Here is a 21,450-nt window from a genome sequence, read left to right as displayed (position 1 = left end):
TAACCACTAGGCTACTCCTCTACTCCTATGCAAAGTCTGTTGTAGTAGATACATGATATTATTTTTATTGTGTATGGGGAGGGTGTGGCTGGATGGGGAATGGGTGCAAGGCTGTAAAGTTCGCATAGGGTATCGAATATCCTTGCACCAGCCCTAACTCACTACACCTGTGAAGAACTCATCAACCTTTGTTGATTCTTTCAGCTGCTCAAAGATGGAAGTTTTATACAGACATCAAGCATATATTTAGTTGTTCTCATGTACCCTGTGTAGCTTATCTGCGACTACATCATTTATCCTCACTGAGAAAAACAGTGACAAGGACTCATAAGAACATAAGAAATTGCCATGCTGAGTCAGACCAAGGGTCCATCAAGCCCAGCATCCTGTTTCCAACAGAGGCCAAACCAGGCCACAAGATCCTGGCAAGTACCCAAACACCAAGAAGATCCCATGCTACTGATGCAATTAATAGCAGTGGCTATTCCCTAAGTAAACTTGATTAGTAGCAGTTGCCAGTTAATGGACTTCTCCTCAAAGAACTTATCCAAATCTTTTTTGAACCCAGATACACTAACTGCACTAACCACATCCTCTGGCAACAAATTCCAGAGCTTAATTGTACATTGAGTGAAAAATAATTTTCTCCAATTAGTCTTAAATGTGCTACTTGCTAACTTCATGGAATGCCCCCTAGTCTCTAAATCCTTTTAAACATTTTATAGGTCAATAATGGAACAGGCTTATCCAGGTAACTTTCAAGTTACCCGGACAAACCCCAAGATTTCAATTTCCTGCTCTATCCCACCAACACTATGTAGATACCACACAAAGAGGATCAATATAAATAATCAATTTATTTGATATATAATGTTCACCTAACAATAAAATCTAACTAACCCACTCATTCATCTCACACATACCCCATATAAAAACATAATGTTCATCAATAAACATGGAAAATCTGTCATATACAGAATATGCAAAACATCAATACAATTTTTGTAATGACATAAATTTTTTACCATTTATACAGTTATATTTCTGCAGATTTCGAAATATGATTAAAGTGCAATCTGTATTTAAAGAGCAATTGCTTTTATTGACCATATAATTAAAGTGCAAATGTTTTTATCCAATTCTATATAGACCCTATCGCATTTTCAACACTAAGTACAAAATACAGAAATATAAGATACAAATATATTTATATTTATTGATTAAACAACATAACAGTATAACAATGTTGATTCACCAATGATCCCATGACAGTATAACGATGTTAGTTCACAAATGATCCTACAAAGATCTTTGTTTCGTCCGACATCTCTCAAAGGCTTCCTCAGGGATGAACTATAACACCAATATAACCTATATCACAACGGGTGCATTTAGAACTCTCATCCACGCGTTGACAATCTTCATACGGAAGAATTATATTATAGCTCATAAATCTCTCAAACTCTGCCCCATTCGGGACTTCATATCTTCAAAAATGCTTCCTGATGTATATAAATCACTTCACTCAATTGGTCATTTCAGATATATTCATGATACTCCATCTGTAGACGAAACGCTTCAACCCACAATATCATCATATGTTGTTCAATAACTTCTTCTCCGAAGGTCTTTCTAAGAACACATCACCCGGAAATGACATCACACCATGTTTGAAAAAAGCGGACAATTGCCCTTTAAATACAGATTGCACTTTAATCATATTTCGAAATCTGCAGAAATATAACTGTATAAATGGTAAAAAATTTATGTCATTACAAAAATTGTATTGATGTTTTGCATATTCTGTATATGACAGATTTTCCATGTTTATTGATGAACATTATGTTTTTATATGGGGTATGTGTGAGATGAATGAGTGGGTTAGTTAGATTTTATTGTTAGATAGGTGAACATTATATATCAAATAAATTGATTATTTATATTGATCCTCTTTGTGTGGTATCTACATAGTGTTTGTCACTAAGAGGTAATTTAGTTGTTTATAACCCGTGTGTGATTATACTATCCCACCAACAAGCATAATTTTATCTGGATAAAATTTAGTCGCATAGAAAGAGGCAGGGTAGGAACCAAAAAGGGGAAGGCTATGGGGTGGAGTTAATACAGGAAACAAAGTAAAGATCTTAGCAATGATTTTCAGCACTAGGCACATAACAGGCTCTTAAATCTAGGCTAATAAATAGCAGGCCTACATTTAGGATCCTCCTTTTAATTTAGGTGAAATTTCCGCTGAAAACGTAGGAATCTAAGCTTGTTTGAAAATCAGTTTCTAACTTAGGTACCTAACCTAGGAGTCTAAATTTAGGGTCTCAGGTTTTGTTTTTTTTTAATAGTGTCTGTGTGAATTTTTAGTATTGATCAGAGAGCGCAGGAGCTTACCCTTTCAGTTCTCTTAAGCTTGTAAAATACAGGCCCAAAGCCCTGGAAGAAGAATCTTAGAAAGAAGAGATAAGAACATAAGAAATTGCCATGCTGGGTCAGACCAAGGGTCCATCAAGCTCAGCATCCTGTTTCCAACAGAGGCCAAACCAGGCCACAAGAACCTGGCAATTACCCAAACACCAAGAAGATCCAATGCTACTGATGCTAGTAATAGCAGTGGCTATTTTCTTAAGTCTACTTGATTAGTAGAAGTTAATGGACTTCTCCTCCAATAACTTATCCAAACTGTTTTTAAACCCAGCTACAATAACTGCACTAACCACATCCTCTGGCAACAAATTCCAGAGCTTTATTGTGCATTGAGTGAAAAAGAATTTTCTCCGATTAGTCTTAAATGTGCCCCCTAATCCTTCTATTATCTGAAAATGTAAATAACAGATTCCCATCTACACGTTCTAGACCTCTCATGATCTTAAACACCTCTATTATATCCCCCCTCAGCCGTCTCTTCTCCAAGCTGAACAGCCCCAACCTCTTCAGCCTTCCTTCACAGGGGAGCTGTTCCATCCCCTTTATCATTTTGGTTGCCCTTCTCTGTACCTTCTCCATTGCAATTATATCATTTTTGAGCCACGGTGACCCAAATTGTACACAGTATTCAAGGTGCGGTCTCACCATGGAGCGATACAGAGGCATTATGACATTTTCCATTTTGTTAACCATTCTCTTCCTAATAATTCCTAACATTCTGTTTGCTTTTTTGACTGCTGCAGCACACTGATTAAGTTCCAGCTCACCCCCAGCAGTTGGCTGCACATCTCCAGAGATTTTTGCAGTTATTTATTCTGTGTAGTTTTTGTTGGACGTTTTTGACCACCCTTCCTATCCAGAGACAGGAGTAAGGAAAGACGTTATCTCGGTCATTTTGATGTCCCCTAGCCTAAGGGATTCCATTGCCAGTCCAGCAGTTGGTGAAGAAGGAGTGAATACCCAACCTGTGCTATCTACCTGGTGAGAGTAGAGAACCTGAGCTACCACTCGGGATGCTCGCAAACAGCTGAAGAGGTGTTCTCAAGGTACAGTTTTACACAGGGAGGCTTGAAATTTTATTCAAGGATAAAGAAAGGACCATTGAGGCGTAGATCCAGGGATCACAGATTAACAAATTTACTACCGGTACTTTTAAATTGCCATAAGGATTTTACCAAAGAGGCTTGTGTAAAGTACAAACCTGTTCATAATAAGAAATGATCTCAGTGCAGTTTTATGTGGGAACAGAGGCACAAGTCCATGCCTGTCTATTGTGCTTAGAAGATAAAAATAGAATGCTAAGAGCGTTGGATGTTATCCTTCCCTTTCACCCTCCCTAAGAGAATTCAACATCTGCGGCAAGAAAAAGAGAGAAAGGAAGTGACAAACATAACTCCAGTATTACATGTGAGCCCTGCAACTTCCTGAAGTTCACCCGAGTTGGGGATTACTTAACTGTTGGGAAATGGGAAAGGAGAGGAGAGGCTGTTGTTCAGGTTTTATTACTTGGAATTTACTGTGGAATGTAACCTCAAAGTGAATCCTGCCAAGACAGAAGCTATGTTTGTGAGACGACAAAGGTCAGATTTTTTTTCCCATTCCTCGTATGGGGGGGGGGGGGGGGGGTGTCCCATCCTACTTAGGTATGACTCTTGATTCTGCATTTGGTTTCTCCACTATGAACCCCCCCCCCCCCCAAGGGAGATGGGGAGAATGAGCATGCTACCCGTAAAGTGAACTGAAGAAGAGAAAAAAAGGGCAATGCAGCTATGAGGCAGGAGCCACCAGACCAAGAAAGCCAGAACAAGATTGAAAAGGTTGCCAGACCTCTTACTGTGAAGATGCTTGAGTGACCATTGAATAGATGAGTCAGAGATTCAGGTAGGGGATTCGCATGTCATAGCCCTCTTGACTACTGCTGATAACTTACAGTGAAACATGACTTTAAAACAAAGGATGGCAAAATCCTAAGTTATAGCACTTGAAAAAGTTTTAAATTATAGAATTCTTACCGAGAGAGGGGATTTGTGAGAGAAATTTACTGAAAAACAGTACTCTCAAACAAATAGACTCTCACCCGGAGTAACAAGGGGAGTCAGAACCTTTGGGTACTTAGTTCTCAGTGCAGAAAAAAAAGGGCCAGGCAGGATAGAATGGCTTATACATATTCTTTTTCCATAATTCTGCCTGGGTCTCAGCCATTTTGCTGAGAAGAGGTGATTCCTTCAGGCTTGATAATAGCAAATGACTGGCCATGAGCTGGAATCATTGAAAGCCAAGATTGATAAGAGCCTGAATCACTAAGGTACAAGTCTAGTGGAGCTGTAAACCCAAGCAAAGCAAAACTGTCCCACCAAGGAAGAGAAGCCTAAGGACAGCGGTGGATTGGGAGGTAGAATTGGGTCCCCCAGGAGGGCGGGGACCCCAGCAGCAGACATAGAGTTGGGTCTCCCAGGAGGATGTGGGCTAAGGTGAAGCTGGGTATCCCAAGAAGGCGTGGACCAGGAGATGGAATTGGGTGCCTCAAGAGGGCGTAGACCAGGAGGAGGAGTCAAGTTCTCCAAGGAGGGCATGGACCTGTCAGTGGGGTAGAAGTGGGGCAGAGGAGATGGCAGCAGTTTAGACACAATGGACCCTTCCCCCCTGACCAGCAATGCCCACTGATCCAGTTGAATCTTTTCACATGGGTGAGACTTGGAAAAGAGGAGGGTAGGGTAATAATAGTAATTGATGAAGTAGGAACACAAGAGGTCCTGCCTATTCTATATGGTGGCACACTGTGGGGAACAACAACTCCAAATGGCCAAATATTAAATGTTGTTGCTATCTTGTAGAAATGTAGTTGCATGGCCTGAGACTAATAACCATGACTAGATAAGTGTGCTGTTTGATATCCTATTAGAAATGTATATAGTCTTGTTAGCCTTATTTGCAGTCCTGTTTCTATTCCTGGAGTGAAGGGAGGGAAATTCCATCTATACCCTGGAGGAGAGGAGGAGCAGGGGTGATATGATACAGACCTTCAGATACTTAAAAGGTTTTAATGATCCATGGTCATCAACAAACCTTTTCCATTGGAAACAATTTAGTGGAACTAGGGGTCACGATTTTAAACCCCAGGGAGGAAGACTTAGAACCAATGTCAGGAAATATTTCTTCACTGAGAGGGTGGTGGATGCCTGGAACGCTCTTCCGGAGGAAGTGGTGAAGACTAAAACTGTGAAAGATTTCAAAGGTGCATGTAATAAACACTGTGGATCCCTAAAAGGCTAGAGGATGGGAATAAATAAAAAAGCTAAACTGGCACAGAGCAGCAGTTACTACTCTTAAGAGAAACATGGGGGTAACCTGCATGGAGCGGCAGTTACTACCTTGGGAAGCTTGTTGGGCAGACTAAATGGACCATTTTGGTCTTTTTCTGCCGTCATTACTATGCTACTATGTTATTGACACCTCCTTTCCCAGGTGGAGGCATCAGGTGCCAAGAACACGAGGCCCGATGGAGTTTGCCCTAAGTAACCTCCCACCAGGTCAGTCCTGGATCCAGGAATGCCCTGCGAAATAAGTGGTCAAGGGAATATTACACTCATGTTTCTAATCTTACAGAAATCATATTTCTTCATTAGACAGCTCCAACCATTTTTTAGATGCCAGAGACTTGAAACTTTAAACTCACATTTTGATATTTAGCAGAATTGATTATTGTAATTCCTTATTTCATAGCCTAACATCTAACAAAATCAGGCAATTACAAACTGTTCAGAATGCAGCTACTAAGGTAATCTTCAATAAAAGAAAATTTGATCATGTACCTCCTCTTCTGTATAACCTTCATTGGTTTTCTGTTTCTTTCTGTGTACAGTCCACAATAGAAACTTTGACTTTTAAGGCCTTCCAATTCAGAACCCCGTTCTAATTATAGCACCTTAATATCCATCATCTACACTTTGATCTTCACATCAAGAACTTCTGACTCTCCCAACCCATCCATGATAAATCAAGTTACACTGTACACGGTAGATTTGTTTTTCTTGGCTGGCACCTAGTTTTTTGAACACTCTGCCACTACAATTACATTGTGAGAAAGACTACTTGAAATTTAGGAAGGCTTTTAAAGCTTTTCTTTTTTCCAGTGCCTTCGCTGACTTTTTAAACCTGTTTTATTTCAAATGGCTATTGTTATAATTAGTGCTATTCTGTTTGAATTTGTTTGTATACTAAATCTGTTTTATTTGATTGTATTTTTCCTGAAGTATTTGTCTACTTTTGTTTTAGGATTATATTATATAGTCTGTCCTTCCATGTTTCCTGGTTTATTTAACTAATATTTTTTTCTCTTTTGGTTTTATCTGTTTTTACATTTATTTTATAATGTTTATATTTTATTCTGTATAATTATTACTATTATAATATACATAGCTTTGATTTATTTATAAGAAATGCAATTCATCAAGAAATAAATTGGAATTGGAATGAGTGATTCATGTACTCTATGTTGTTCGTGTGGACCCTTGGACCGAGGTGAAGTTGACGCCACCTGCAGGAAGGAGCCCTGCAGGCCATCATTTTCAGCAGGCGAAGCTGGCTGGAGCAGAGGCCCAACAGGAACTTCACCAATACCAACCAACGTTCCCCGGGTTGGATATTGGTTGGGTGCCGGGGCTGGCTGGACTTAGGCACAGGCCTCTGGTAGATGAAGACTCTGTCGAGGAAGGGCGGTCAGCTGAAGAAGAAAACAGTACGGGCCAAGGTCAGGTCAGGCAGCAGACAGCAGAGTCGAAGATAGAAGGTAGTTGGGGCAGGTGGCAGGCAACAGAGTCAAGGACAAACCGTGGTTGTGGCAGGCGGCAGACAGCAGAGTCAAGAACAAACTGTGGTCATAACAGGCAGCAGACAGCAGAGTCGAAGTGGAGGTCCAAGGTCAGCTAAAGAATCAATCCAAGATGAGGGGTAGATGAGGCAAGAAGGAAAAACAGCAGGAACCAGGAGACAAGGATGGACCGTAGAAACAAGGCAGAAGCAGGAACAGTGAGGCAACTAAATACTTCCTGGAGTCGACCTGTTGCCAAGGAGCCTGAGGCTGGTCCAGGCTGCCCTTAAATATGAAAGCATGGTGATGTCATCGGCAGGTGCAGTGGTGGCGTTCCCGCTGCAGGTCCTTTAAATGCAGAGAAGTTGCGCGTGTGCTCAGAGCGGCTTCCCCAGCGCAGCATAGCTTGGACTGTGCAGTGGCCTGCCATGTCTTCAGAGCCTTCGCAGTGTCGGCAGTTCCTGCTCCATCCAGGCCAGAGGTGAGGGGTGGCCAACTGCAGGACGAGCCCGCGGCCGGCCTAGTGCAACTCTCTACTTGCAGTCAGGAAATGAAATTTATAATTGATACTGGAATGTTGTCAGGTTGCCTGCTGCAGAAGTACTCAAGAGTATGGGAAGATTCAGGTACGGTTGGATCCCATTAGGAGATTGGAGCAGAATCAAGAATGCAGCAGGGCTGGAATGCAGTAAGGATGCCCATTCGTTTAAAATTAATGTGCATTCCAAAATGAATGGGACTCTTTCATTTGTGGGGCCCCTGAAATGAATGGAGGGTCCCACAAATTAAACAAATCCTAGATGTTCCATTTGTTTCATCCCCCATTCATGCTTGCTGATTTTCTTTTGAAGAGTTCCAGTGGTGACATTCCTGAATACTCATGGACACACAGTCTTGGGTATTGTTGCTACTAGGTATTTTCTTGTGGTGACTGCAGGGGAAAATGGGATTTGTTCTCACAAGTATTACACTTTATGTTCTATGAAAGCATGAACTGAGGCATGGCTGCTTATATTCCCACCATACTGAAGGATGAGCCACATCTATTGTCTTTGCATGTAGGCTAATCACAGACATCTCTTGCTAGCCAGCCCTTACTATAATGGGCTGATGAAACCCATGCCAAGTTCATCTCAACCAGAGTAGGCAGAGCAGAGCTTCAGTGTGAACCTGTTTATGGGGGCACAACCCCAATAATCAAAGCCTTTTCCACATTGTTCAGTCTTACAATGATTTCCGTACAGGACTTAGTGCTAACCTCTATTGACTACTATAATTTCCTCTTTATTGGCTTTCCTCAGAACTCACTTAGATCATTGCAATTAGCACAAAATGCTAGATTCCTTATTAATATACAAACACATAAACATACTACACCTATCTCAGAGTCCCTACATTGGCTACCAGTCAAATCACGAATAACAAATACAGTCCTAGCTCTGGTACATAACCTCCTTCATAATGTCACTAGTCCCTGGGTCCACTCAAGTCTACACTTTTATTTTTTTTATATTTAACATTTTTTATTATAAAGTATAATGTAAAGCTTAGAAACAGTATATTAAATAGAGATGAGAATAGCAGTACAAACATATAGGCCAATACAGAACTTTTGTGTTGCCTCCTAAGTATAAAATACATAACATTTCCAGTGCAATATCTTTTCCTCAGGTGAACAGATATCCATATATAGAATTGCCATTTCCCACTCTTCCCTAGTAATCCCCCTCTACCCCCCTCTTCCCCCCTCCCCTTGCCATTTCTCAGAACCTCCTCATACTATCAGTTACGCTATTCCATCTGTGCTATGTATTGAATCAGCGGTGTCCACATCCTATAAAATTTGCGTATGGTATCCTGCCTATGGGCGGTTAATTTCTCCATATAATGTATTTGTCTTAATTTGCCGTAGAGCTGCGTGAGTGTGGGTGGGTTCGTACATTTCCACTGAGCGGCGATCACTAGTCTGACAGCAGTAGTAAGATAATAAAACATTTTTTGTTTTTCATCATCTAGATCTGGATAGGGGAGTCCGAGTAATCAGAACTCCGCTTGTAAGGGAACCTGAACTCCCCACACTTTATCCACCAATCCTTGACAAGCACTCCAAAACCCCTGCAGCTTAGGACATTGCCACCACATATGCCAATAGGTACCTCTCTGGGAACACTGTCGCCAGCAATTAGGTGAGCGGTCTGGGCACCATTTGACCACTCTCACTGGGGAATAATGCCAAGTCTACACTTGTATACACCTACACAAAATCTCAGATCAGCTAATAAATTTCTCCTCAACACTCCAGCTGCTAAACATGCCAGACTAGCAATAGTACGGAAAAGGGCTTTCTCCATTGCAAGTCCAAAACTTGAAATTCAGTCCTGCTAGAAATACACACTATATCATGTCACAAGGAATTCAAGAAAGCAAAAAAAAACGTATCTATTTACTCAGACTTTCCAAGCTGGAAATTAATTTACCCTTAGCAGAGAGTGTTGTTGACTTTAATTACGAAATTTCTTTTAAATTGTAAAATGTCATCTTTTGTTTCTCGTTTTACATTATGCATATTCTCTCATGTAACCCGCCCTGAACCTTGGAAAGCATGGGATAGAAGTAATCTCAAATAAATAGATAAATAAATACTTGTCCCATAAATGTAGAAATGTAGATGATCTCACTGATCTCATCCTCGAAGTATATGCATAGTCACTCTGTATGGTTCTACCTTTAGCAGTTTGCTTGAATGGCAAATAGCTCCAGAGGCTGCTAAGGATTCAGGCAGATAGCTTTCATTAATGCAAAGAATCATTTGTAATGAGATGATCCATGTCAGTGAGTACATTCAAGTAAACACAGAACATGTGACCATGTAGAGACCCAGTTAATATTCATCTGCCTCTGGGCTGTTCAAACCTGCAATTGTGAAATACCCACTACAGCTGTCATTTGTGAGAATTCTGTGGTACAGGCCATCATCTGATAGCTACCACTAGAGCTGGCACCTGCGGGAAGGCCATGGTATGGGCCATCATCTCACAACACCCACTACAGCTGTCACCTGTGGGAAGGATGCAGCATGGGTCATCCTCTCATAATACCTGCTATAGCTGTCACTCCTGGGAAAGCCAATGCTACCGGCCATCGTTTTGCAACACTCACTTCAGCTGTCACCATAGGAAATCTGTGGAATGAGCCACCATCTGGTAATCCCTTCTACAGCTGTAACCCATGGGAAAGACGAGCTATGGGCTGTCATCTCACAGCACTGGCTACAACAGTCTTCTATGGAAAAGCTGCTATATGGGCCATCATTGCTGACTTCTAATTTTTTTTGTTCCAGCTCAGCTCATACTAAATTAAAGCTACAACTCCCCTGCACAGCTTACTCTCTGCATTATGCGCTTATACTTACCATTCCACAGAAATACACTGGATGGGCACGCATGGTGCGTCAGGGTAAGAGGGCAAATACATTTTTTTTTAATCCAGCAGTTTCCTCCTGCTTCTTTGTGCTTCTTTTTTTTTTTGTCAAAATAATTTTTATTAAAGAGCAACACAGGGATAATCAAAACCAGACTTCGGGGAAAAGGAAGTACAGTGGGAGTCCAATAGTAACACCATGGTTCAATATCAGAGCAATCTCCCAACATAACAAAGTCGACTGTAACAAAACCCCGTGTACTCTCCTTTTAAGGTCCTTCGGACCAAGCTAAACAAATTAAATTCAACCATAACCCACCGTCCAGTCACATCACAGACAACCACAGACATTCCTCACACCACTCACCACCCCCACCCCACCCCGTCCCTGGGAGACAACCCCTCCATAATAAACATTGCCAAACATTTGTTGAAAATAGATTTCAAATGCCTGAACCAAGTTCAATCCCCATCATATCTTACAGTGAACTCAGGGCAAGTGTCCAGGCAGCCGGCCGTCCAGGAGTTGCTAGAGTTCCACTCACTTCCAGGAAGAATGATATCCAGAGGCAGCTAAAGTGGATTGGAGATCCAACGGCAAAAGGGCATAACAAGTAGACCAACAAGACTGGTAGATCAAGTCCCGTTCCTTCTCATTATTCAGGGCGACCAGCCGCTCCATTTGCATTGAAAAGGCCAGTCGTCCAAACCAAGCCCGCAGATTAGGCGGCGTGTCTGGTGTTATCCAATCAGCTAAGATCGTTCAGCATGCCAGCAATATTGCAGTATGCCCAAATTTATCCGACAACTTATAAGAAGGGAGAGCACCCCTTAATCCCGAAAGAAGTAACTTGCCCGTCCAACCAATAGAGGAGCCCATGCATTGGGCAACTACTGCAAGCACCTTCGTCCGAAATGCTTTTAGAACAGGGCAAGTAAACAACCTATGTGCCAAAGTACCCGTCGCTTGATGACATTTAATACATTTAGGGGAGGGTAACTTCCCCATCTGGCAGCGGCGAACATCGTCGCAAAAAATGTGATTCAAAAGCTTGAATTGTAGCTCTTGAAGAGAGAGGTCCGGTTGGCTTTTGGGCATAAGCTTGAAACATGAAAGCAAGTATGGAGTAGTGATAGTCATGGCCCACGCCTCGGTCCAGTACCGGGCTAAAGAAGCCACATGCGGCATAGAACAATAGGTTCTGCCAAACTCACACCAGCCTTTAATAGTGTTACATTTTAGGGCCCCATCAAAGAAACGTTGTGTGAAAGCTGACTCCTGACGGAAGGACTCCTCAGTGCAGTGAAAGGATTGGAGGTAATGACGGGTTTGCAAGTATGCATAAAAATGTTTGGCTGGTAAATCATAGTCTCTGGCCAAAGATGCGAAATCATGTACTGTTGGCGAGTCATTAACATAAAAGTGAAAAATGAATGCCAAACCTTTCTGCAGCCAGGCATCAAAAAGAAAATGGTTGATGCGGCCTGGGGGAAAATCCAGGTTACCCATTAAGGCCATGAAGAGAGATGGAAGTCCAGCCACTCCCCCTAGTGACCACAACCAGCGCCAAGCCTGACGACATGGCTGCACCAAACTGCGGGGGATAGTTAAGGTCCGATAAGCCGCAGGGCTGGCCAGGATCAGGTACAAAGGGGACCATGGGGCGACCATACTAATAACCAGGCCATCTTCACAATATGCATACTCATCAAGGAGCCATTCCCCCACATATCTGAGTTGGCAGGCAACGTTGTATAACCGAACATCCGGTAGGCCAAGGCCCCCCTCCCCTCTGAGACATCAACACCTGATAGCGTAACCTCGCTTTCTTCCTTGCCCACAGAAATTTTTGAAAGGAAGACTGCAACCACCGTATATCTCTGTTTGTAAGCCAGCAGGGCAACATATGCAATTTATAAAGCAGCTTAGGCTTGAGCACCATCTTAAGGAGGGCGCTTCTGCCAAAAAGGGAAAGAGGTAAAGTGCGCCAAGCTTTGAGTTGAGCATCCAATTCTGCTAATGTGTTTGTTATATTCAGGGCATAAAGATCAAGAGGATCTCGGGAGATCCAAACCCCCAAGTATTTCATTTTATTTTGAGCCTACGTAAACGGGAACCCTCCCGGCCAAATGTGTTGCACTCCGGGGTCCAGGACAAGTGCCTCCGATTTGGAAAAATTAATAGTCAGGCCTGTAATGGATTGAAAAACATGAAAACATTGAATAATAACAGGGATGCTAGTCTGGGGTTGCCCCACAAACAGCAGGATATCATCAGCGAACAGTGCTAATTTCAGCTGATGACGGCCGATGTGGATGCCCTGGAAACCATCCTCCAATCGTAACTTGATAGCCAGAGGCTCTATGGCTAATACAAATACAAAGGAGACAAGGGGCATCCCTGACGCACCCCACATAAAATAGGGAAAGATTCCGACAAGGTACCATTGATAAGTAACCGGGCACTGGGACTAGCATACAGTGCCTGCAGCCAAGATAGAAAGGCGCCCAATATTCCATATTCTTGTAGAGCCCAAAACAAATAGTCCCATGAAAGGGAATCAAAGGCTTTCTCGGCATCCAAGCTCAACACCAGGGCCTCAGTCCGAGGATGAAAATTTAAAAGGCCAATCAGGCGCCTCACATTTTTAACGCCCTGGCGCCCTTTAATAAAGCCTGTTTGGTCGCTATGAATCACAGACGGCAAAAGAAGACTTAATCTGGCCGCCAGCACTGCCGCCAGTATTTTAAATCCCCACTGATGAGAGATATGGGCCTATATGAGCCCACTTCTTGCGAATCTTTCCCAGGTTTAGGGAGTAACACGATAGTGGATTGATTTTCCATGGGTGTAACTGGGGTCCCCTGAACTAAACCATTATAATATGGTCGCAGCGCTGGCAAAATGGGAAATTTAAAAATCTTATAGAACTCTGGCCCGAGGCCATCTGGGCCAGCCGCCTTTCCCAATTTAAGGCCATGTATAATGGCATGGATTTCAGAATCAGTTATAGGCATATTTAACGAAAGGAGCTGCGCCTCAGTGATCTTTGGCCAAGGAAAGCTAGAAAAGAAAGACTCTCTGGAGGGGAGATGACTAGCCTTTTTCCCATAAAGCCCGCTGTAATAGTCAAGGAAACGGGCTGTAATGGCTGTAGAGGTTGTCTGGCTGGTCCCATTTCTATCTTTAATACTAGTGATAAGAGATTTGGGGCCCCGTGCTCTAACCAAACTAGCCAACATTTTACTAGGCCGATTACCATATCTGTACAACTGATATTTATAATATCTCATAGATTTGGATGCTCGTTGGAACAATAGCGCTTGCAGTATTTCCTCAATTCCTCTACTTCACGTTTGCTAAGCTCCGACATTGTGTTAATATGCCTGATTTGCGCTTGTTTCAGTTCCTCTGTTAGCTTAAGAATCTCAGCGTTACGTTTCTTATTCTGGGTAGCAACATAGGCTATAATGTGGCCCCGCATAACTACCTTTCCGGCCTCCCACAAAACCCGTGGCATAATACCAGGTGTGTTATTATGAAGCATATAATCTTCCCAGCGGTCTGTAAGGAAGTGGGAGAACTCCTTATCCAAAAACAAGCCCGGAGACATGCGCCAAGAAAAAGGAGCTCTAGGCAAGCACCCAAATGACACCGTGACAGAGACTGGCGTATGATCCGATAGGGCAAACGTGCCTATGGTAGCGGTTGTCACCCTGGGGAACAGGAACTCCGAAATCAAAAAGTAGTCCAAACGGGAATAAGACCCGTGAGGATGAGAAAAAAATGTGTAGTCCTGTTCTCCCGGGTGCAATGCCCTCCATATGTCCAGCAGGCGCAGTTCCTGGCATAAAAAGTTGGGACCTTTATGCATATCATTAGGTTCTATGGGTTTAGTAGGTTTGCAGTTTTCCAACTTATTGGCTACCATATTAAAGTCCCCTCCTACCAGCAATGCACATTCCGTAAGTTCACCTAAGATCCCCAGGAGACAAGTAAAAAATGCATGCTGATATACGTTAGGAGCATATACGTTACATAAGGCCACTCTTTGCTGGTTACACAATCCTTGGACTATAACATAGCGACCCTCAGGGTCTTTCCATACTCTTTCTGATTGAAAAGGCAGTTGTTTATGAATTAATATAGCCACCCCTCGCTTTTGGGATGAGTACGAGGAGAAAAAACACTGCCCCACCCATTCTCTCTGTAGCTTGGAATATTTACTCGCTGACAATTGGGTCTCTTGAAGAAACACAACCTGCGACCCCATGCGTTTGAAAGCCATTAATAGTTTCTTCCGTTTGATAGGGGAGTGTATGCCATCTACATTAAGAGATGTGCATTTTACCGTGGCCATAACAAGGGTTACTTAACGAGCATCACCAAGAGGATGCACCGAATTGGTTGCGACAATAAGGGATCCTGAGGCTCCCCAGCCTAAGCCACCGGGATCAAAGGGAAAAAACAGCAAAGGACATAGGCCATTAGCCATAAAAAACTGCCTTAGTACCATCTTGAGAGGAATGTCACCCAGGGTTTCCACCCTCCCCCACCCCGACCCCAACAAACCTAACTTCTCACCCCTAACACAACATTCATACCAAACATGCCATATCCATATCAACCCACTTACCCACAGAACCCACAACACAATCACTTGCCCCAAGAGGCTCACAGCCACTCCCCCCCCCCCTCCACCTCTGGAGCAATGGAGAGAGGAACTCCCCTCTAGACCCCCCACGCCCCCCCCCCCCCCCCGACACAACTACTGAACATTTTCAAACTGTCAAACTAGATCAACAGCACTTTGGGATCATTATGGAGCCCCGCGGACCCCCAGACCAGAGGACCCCAACACTCCAGCTTCACTTCAACGCCATGGGTATCATGGCAAAGTCAGGCCAGAACAATTTCCCGTGATCAAAACTTAAGATTCGTCCCTTTGATCAGCCAATGCAGGGAAAGATTCATAAACAGGAACCAGAGTCATCAACAAACCACCCCTTCGAAGATAACGAAGAAGGCGCCTCTACGATGACTAGCTGTTATTCTCCCCCTGCAGCAGGCAAGGTAGCTATAAACTGGTTCGCAGCATCCCTAGAGGTGAAGAGGAGAACTTTGTTATCGTGGAAGGCACGCAGCTTGGCTGGATAAAGGAGCCCAAATTTGATGCCCCTCTTATGTAACTCAGTACACGCCAGAGACATACTCTTTCGCTGTGCTGTCGTCGCTGAGAAATCATTGAAAAGAAGTATCTTATGGCCCTGGAATTCCATAGATGCCTGTTGTCTGGAAGCCCGCATGATCTGTGTTTTATGCGTTCAGTTCAGGATTTTTGCTACCACCGGTCTGGGCCTAACCGCTCCCTCTCGCAATATACCAATGTGATGAACCCGCTCACAAACCATTGGTACCGTGGAAAACTCCAGGCCCAACTGCCTCGGCAGCCAATCTTCCACAAATTCTGATAACCCACTGTCCTTGACTGACTCAGGGATCCCGATGATACATATGTTATTCCTCCGACTTCTGTCTTCTAAATCCTCAATTTTTGCCAACAAGTCTCGTTGGGTGGCTTGTAGCGCTACCATATTATGCTCCGACTCACCCAACCGCTCCCCATGGGCGGACAGGACATGTTCCACTTCATCCAGCCGTTTCGTCTGACCTTCCAAGGCTGATTTGATGTCGTCCATGGATGCCTGTATTTTAGTGAGGCGGAGGTCTAGGGCTGCTGTGACACTTTGAGAGATTTGAAGAAGAGCCTCTGCAGACAGCAAGTCAAGAACCTTGGCACCTACAGGGGCCTCCGCCATCGTAGCAACTGGGGTGCGGGACCAGCAGACGACACTCTTCCGCTCACTCCTCTGTCGCATCACCCCCCCTCCGACCAGTAGAGAGACCCCTGGGCAGCAGTACAACCACCAGGTGCGGAACGTACACTAATGAGATGTCTGAGAAAGAGAATTCCAAGTAGCCAGCGGAATGTCACAGTGAAGTCTGGGAATACAGTATGAGATGTCTGAGAAAAAGAGTTCCAAGTAGTCAATAACAGGTAACAGCGAGTGTTGGGAATGCAGCAGGAGATATCTGAGGAAGAGAATGCCAAGTAGCCAGCAGTATGTCACAGTGAAATCTGGGAGTGCAGTATGAGACGTCTGAGAAAGAGAGTTCCAAGTATTCAATAACAGGCAACAGTGAATTCCAGGAGTGTAGTAGGAGATATCTGAGAGAGAGAATTCCACGTAACTAGCGGGATATGACAGTGAAACTGGACAGCCACCACCGTTGGAGTAATAGCAGTCGAGGCCGGGCCGCAAACCGGGGCAGGGCAGAGAACCTCCAGGGAACATGAAATAATTCAGTCCAACCATACTCCACACCAGAAAAAAGAAGAGGAGGAAGGGCCCAGGAGGTAACAGCGCCCGGAGTGTTAAACAATAAAGGCAGTCTCAGAGATCCAGATCCAGCCTGCGCTCCCCAGCAGGCTCAGCCACCATACCTCGTGGTCACAGAGCCCTCTTGGTCCAGCAGCTGTCCCTGCAAGTCACTGGTCCCCCAGACACACTGACAGGTCCTCTGACCCTCCGGAAGGCATTTTTGGGGTCTCTTCTGCGAAAACACTGCTGGGCCACGTTGTTTCGGCTGCTAATCGAGCAAGCCGTGCAGCATGGCGGCCGCCATCTTGGCCGCGCCGCAGCAGCTCCGCTCCCGGACCAAATCCATCTGCAGCCAGCACCCTCAAACTTAATATCGACAGCCTCGGGGCCCCATCAATTTCCTAAGGTCCCCGAGGCAAAGGCTGTTCAAAGTGCCGTCAATCCGAGGGTTATCGGGGGGAGGGACCCGCGGGGGACCGCAGAGCTCAAGTTTTCTCTGCCAGTCGCGGTGACATCATCATCGGAAGTCCCCGTTCTTACTGCTTCTTTGTGCTTCTAATTCAATCAGAACTCCTCTCAACTTACTTTAGTGAAATCATAACTTAACTTTAGTCCACTTATTGCAATGACAGTTGCTGGCTGGGGTCCATGCACCAGGGCTTCTTCCAAAACCGTAGGGTTCTGAATCTGGCCACTACATATCAAGATTGTGCAATGACTGTGACCCTCCCCCCCCCCCCCCGAAGCTGTGAACATTTCCTCCACAGAAGCCCCATCCCTGGCCAGTCCAAACAGTGGAAGACTCAAACTGGCAATCAAATCCATACCATCTGCACTGCCACTGAGCCACGGGGCCAGCCCCAGACAAAATATTCATTAAAATCTGTTTTATGGTCTGACCCAGTGGCTCACTTGTAGACTTGCATGCTGCCACATGGGAAATCTGGATTTATTTCCTGAGCCCATAGTCTGGTCCTTGGGCTAGGAATGATGCCAAGCTGGCATTTACTGTCTCGTTGAAGGGGGGAGTCCTAGCCATGACTCAACAACAAAACATTGCTATGATAGCTGGGATGGAGGCATGATCAAAGGTTTCTGCTTCAGGGGCTGGTTCCAGTTGAACTAGAAGCCCAACAGAAAACTGTCAGGCCAAAAAGAAGAAAATTGGTTTAGCTTGTCAATGAGTTAACTGCCAACTGAGGGAGCCATGTAGGGTTGTGTGAGCAGCTGAATTTTACCTTGGCTGCTTCTAATTAATTAGCCTGTGCCTGGCCTACGAAGAAGAAGAAATATTTGTTTGCCCAATGTGGCAATGCTTCTGCAAAATGAGCTAGTTATCTTTTACCCTTTATATATGTTTTTGGGGGAAGTGGGAAGAGTGGGGATGGGCAAAACACTTCTGTGGTTTGGAAGGAGCAATTTTCTTTCCCAAAAAATCTGATAACTTGAGAAGCTGCATGAGACAGAGGTTACGAAGTTCCTTCATTGGCTCTGACTACATCACCTGGAGTCGATGTTTGCCATCATCAATATACATATATGTATGTATGGCCTATCGGCTGTGCTTTTTAATGTACAGTGTATCTGCTGCCTGTCTGCATATTTCTGGCTGGATTGGTCTATGTTACTGTGTATTGCAGACGATATCAAATTCTTTTTTCCGATGCATGCCATTTGGTTAACATTAAATATGTCACATTTTATTTAACCACAATCAAACAATAGCTTTCTCATAACAGATTATATTAAATCTCAAAAAAACAGAGGCAATAATTCTTGGCAGACAGTTTGACACAGACTTTTACTCTGAATTCTTGTTTGAGGGTCATTCCATTCAAATTGTTCAATATGCCCGTAGTTTTTATGTTTTCATTCAGCTATTTTATGTGTTTTTGGATCTCCTTATAGAGTCCTGTCTGTTCATGTAGTGTATTTTTTATTTTATTATGAATGTTTTATCATAAGCCATTGCGGGCTTCAGTATCAGCAGCCTATAAATGTAAATTAAGAAATAAAATAAATAAATAAATCTAGAAGTAATAATCAAGTCCAACCTGTCCATGAAGAGGACATCAGGATGATTAAATCTTCACTGTTTAAACAGCACATGCTTCAACGATTTTCTTCTTATCCTGCAAACATTGGTGGTATCCAGTCTTGATTACTGCAATTCTGTTTACATATGCTTACCAGCCTCTACATTAAGACCACTACAGATCATACTGAACTCAGCAGCTCAAGTTCTCACTAATTCTGGTAGAAGAGAACATATCACAACCATTCTGAAATCGCTCCACTGGTTACTGATCCAATGGAGAAACAAATATAAGGTCTGTTCCATCATAAAACAAGACATCAATAAGCATAATCAATAAAAAAATAAAACATTTCAAGAACAAATGTGTTGACAGATCGAATAAAGAATTGCTAGCATGTGTAATTCAGTTCTCTGGGAAAACAAGCTTAAAGAAGTGAGTCTTAAGTAGTAATTTAAATGTTTTCTGTGCAAAAGATTAATTGTAAACACTGCAGTAGTGAGCTCCACAAACAGGGACCCACAATAGATAAGGCACAGTCACGAACCTCACCAAGGTGTGCTTTCCAGATAGATGGTACTTCAAGTAGTCCGCAGTTGGATGAGCATAAAGATCTTTGAGGATGGTATACTCGGAGAGTAGAATTTAACACAGAGACTGCTTCATATTAATATGCAATTGATGTCTTGTTTTATAATGTCCATTATATGTTACTATGTTCATTTTTTATTGTAACCCACTGCGAACAAAGGGATAGTTGGGATATAAATGTTTTCTATATTACTCAAATGTAAACCAGCATTCATGTACCATCTACAAGACATGTTATAGTTACATCAAAACTTTATTTAGAATAATGAAAACTCTCACAAAGTTTAAAATATACGGAACAACTATCAATATATAAATAATTGACATATTGCTTGACAATATAGCTAAATGCATACAATTTAAAAAAAACCTTGGCAGATATTATATATAGATGGGGAAAAATATTGCTCCACAAGATGCACACATCCCACACACACACCAGTTGCTGGTTAATACACCATCAGTCTTCAATGTAAATAATTACTATCTCCTACATGGTTGAAAAATACAGTGGATACAAGTTACTACACTATGGGCTGGATTTTAAGAGGTATGCGCGGGCGTACATTTGTGCGCGCAACCCGGCGCGCACAAATGTACACTTGATTTTATAACATGCGCGCACAGCCGCAGGCATGTTATAAAATCCGGGGTCGGCACGCGCAAGGGGGTGTACACTTGTGCACCTTGCGCGCACCAAGCCCTAGGGGAGCCCTGATGGCTTTCCCTGTTCCCTCCGAGGCCACTCCAAAATCGAAATCGGAGCGGCCTCGGAGGGAACTTTCCTTCTGCCCCCCCACCTTCCCCTCCCTTCCCCTACCTAACCCGCCCCCCAGTCCTATCTAAAACCCTCCCCTCACTTTTATTTAATAAGTTGCGCCTGCCTCTGGGCAGGCATAGGTTGAGCGCGCCGGCCAAGTGCTGGAGCGCGATCCCCCAGCACGGCCGCTGTACCGGATGCCTTGGTCCCGCCCCACCCCTTTCACAAAGCCCTGGGACATACATGCGTTCCAGGGCTTGTGCGCGTCGCTGGGCCTATTCAAAATAGGCTTGGCGCGCATAACCCTTTGAAAATCTGGCCCCATATGTGGCAAACTAATGCATATATTCAAAACATACAGTAACCATTTAAGTACAATATAATATATATGTTGAAATTATTGAGTATAAATGTTTTTACATGATGCAGTGTTGAAATTCTGCTGTGAAGGTTAAGGCAATATACAATGGGGGCTTTCAGAGTATCCAATGTTATGCATACACTCTGCACCTGACAGTGAAGAGATGGTACGTCAATTCACCTGGCACACCCACACAAGCCCAAACCACCTGGAAGAGGTCTTGGAGGGGGCCCTTTGAAGGGGGATACTGTTGCGTCCGTTGGACGCAGACGGCTGTGATCACTTTGCCTTACCTCTTTTCTTCCTTTTTCTCTCTCCTTGGGCCAGATGGCTGCCTCCGCCATTGGTCTGAGCACTGGAGCTCTACACTCAGAATCTATTTCTTTTCTAGTATTGGAAAAAGCCATATATCCGGTGGTATTGGGGCTGCCGTGGCTTCAAGACCATATGCCACAATTTAATTGGGCTACCATGGAACTGTCCTGGTGGGAACCAGACTGTCATGTTCAGTGTCTCGCGGAAGTTTCACCACTCATCTGTATGCCCACTACCCCATCATTACCTGGCTTACCTCCACAATACGCTTCCTTCCAGGATGTTTTCTCAAAGCAAGCAGCTGATGTCCTTCCACCACACAGAGAGTTTGACTGTGCCA

General features: G+C 43.7%; 1 long non-coding RNA gene across 3 annotated transcripts in view; it reads left to right on the top strand.

Annotated features, from left to right (window-relative positions):
- The first annotated feature begins 3,778 nt into the window (after window positions 1-3,778).
- LOC115098145 overlaps window positions 3,779-21,450 on the top strand; it is a 105,259-nt gene continuing 87,587 nt past the window's right edge. For all 3 annotated transcript variants that reach the window (XR_003858432.1, XR_003858431.1, XR_003858433.1), the window contains exon 1: window positions 3,779-4,013. This is a non-coding gene — a long non-coding RNA (uncharacterized LOC115098145). The remainder of the gene's footprint in view (window positions 4,014-21,450) is intronic.

This window comes from Rhinatrema bivittatum, chromosome 1 (assembly GCF_901001135.1).
Source record: "Rhinatrema bivittatum chromosome 1, aRhiBiv1.1, whole genome shotgun sequence".
Taxonomy (NCBI): domain Eukaryota; kingdom Metazoa; phylum Chordata; class Amphibia; order Gymnophiona; family Rhinatrematidae; genus Rhinatrema; species Rhinatrema bivittatum.
Note: the sequence above shows the minus strand (reverse complement) of the source record. Positions and strands in the feature narration are given on the sequence as shown.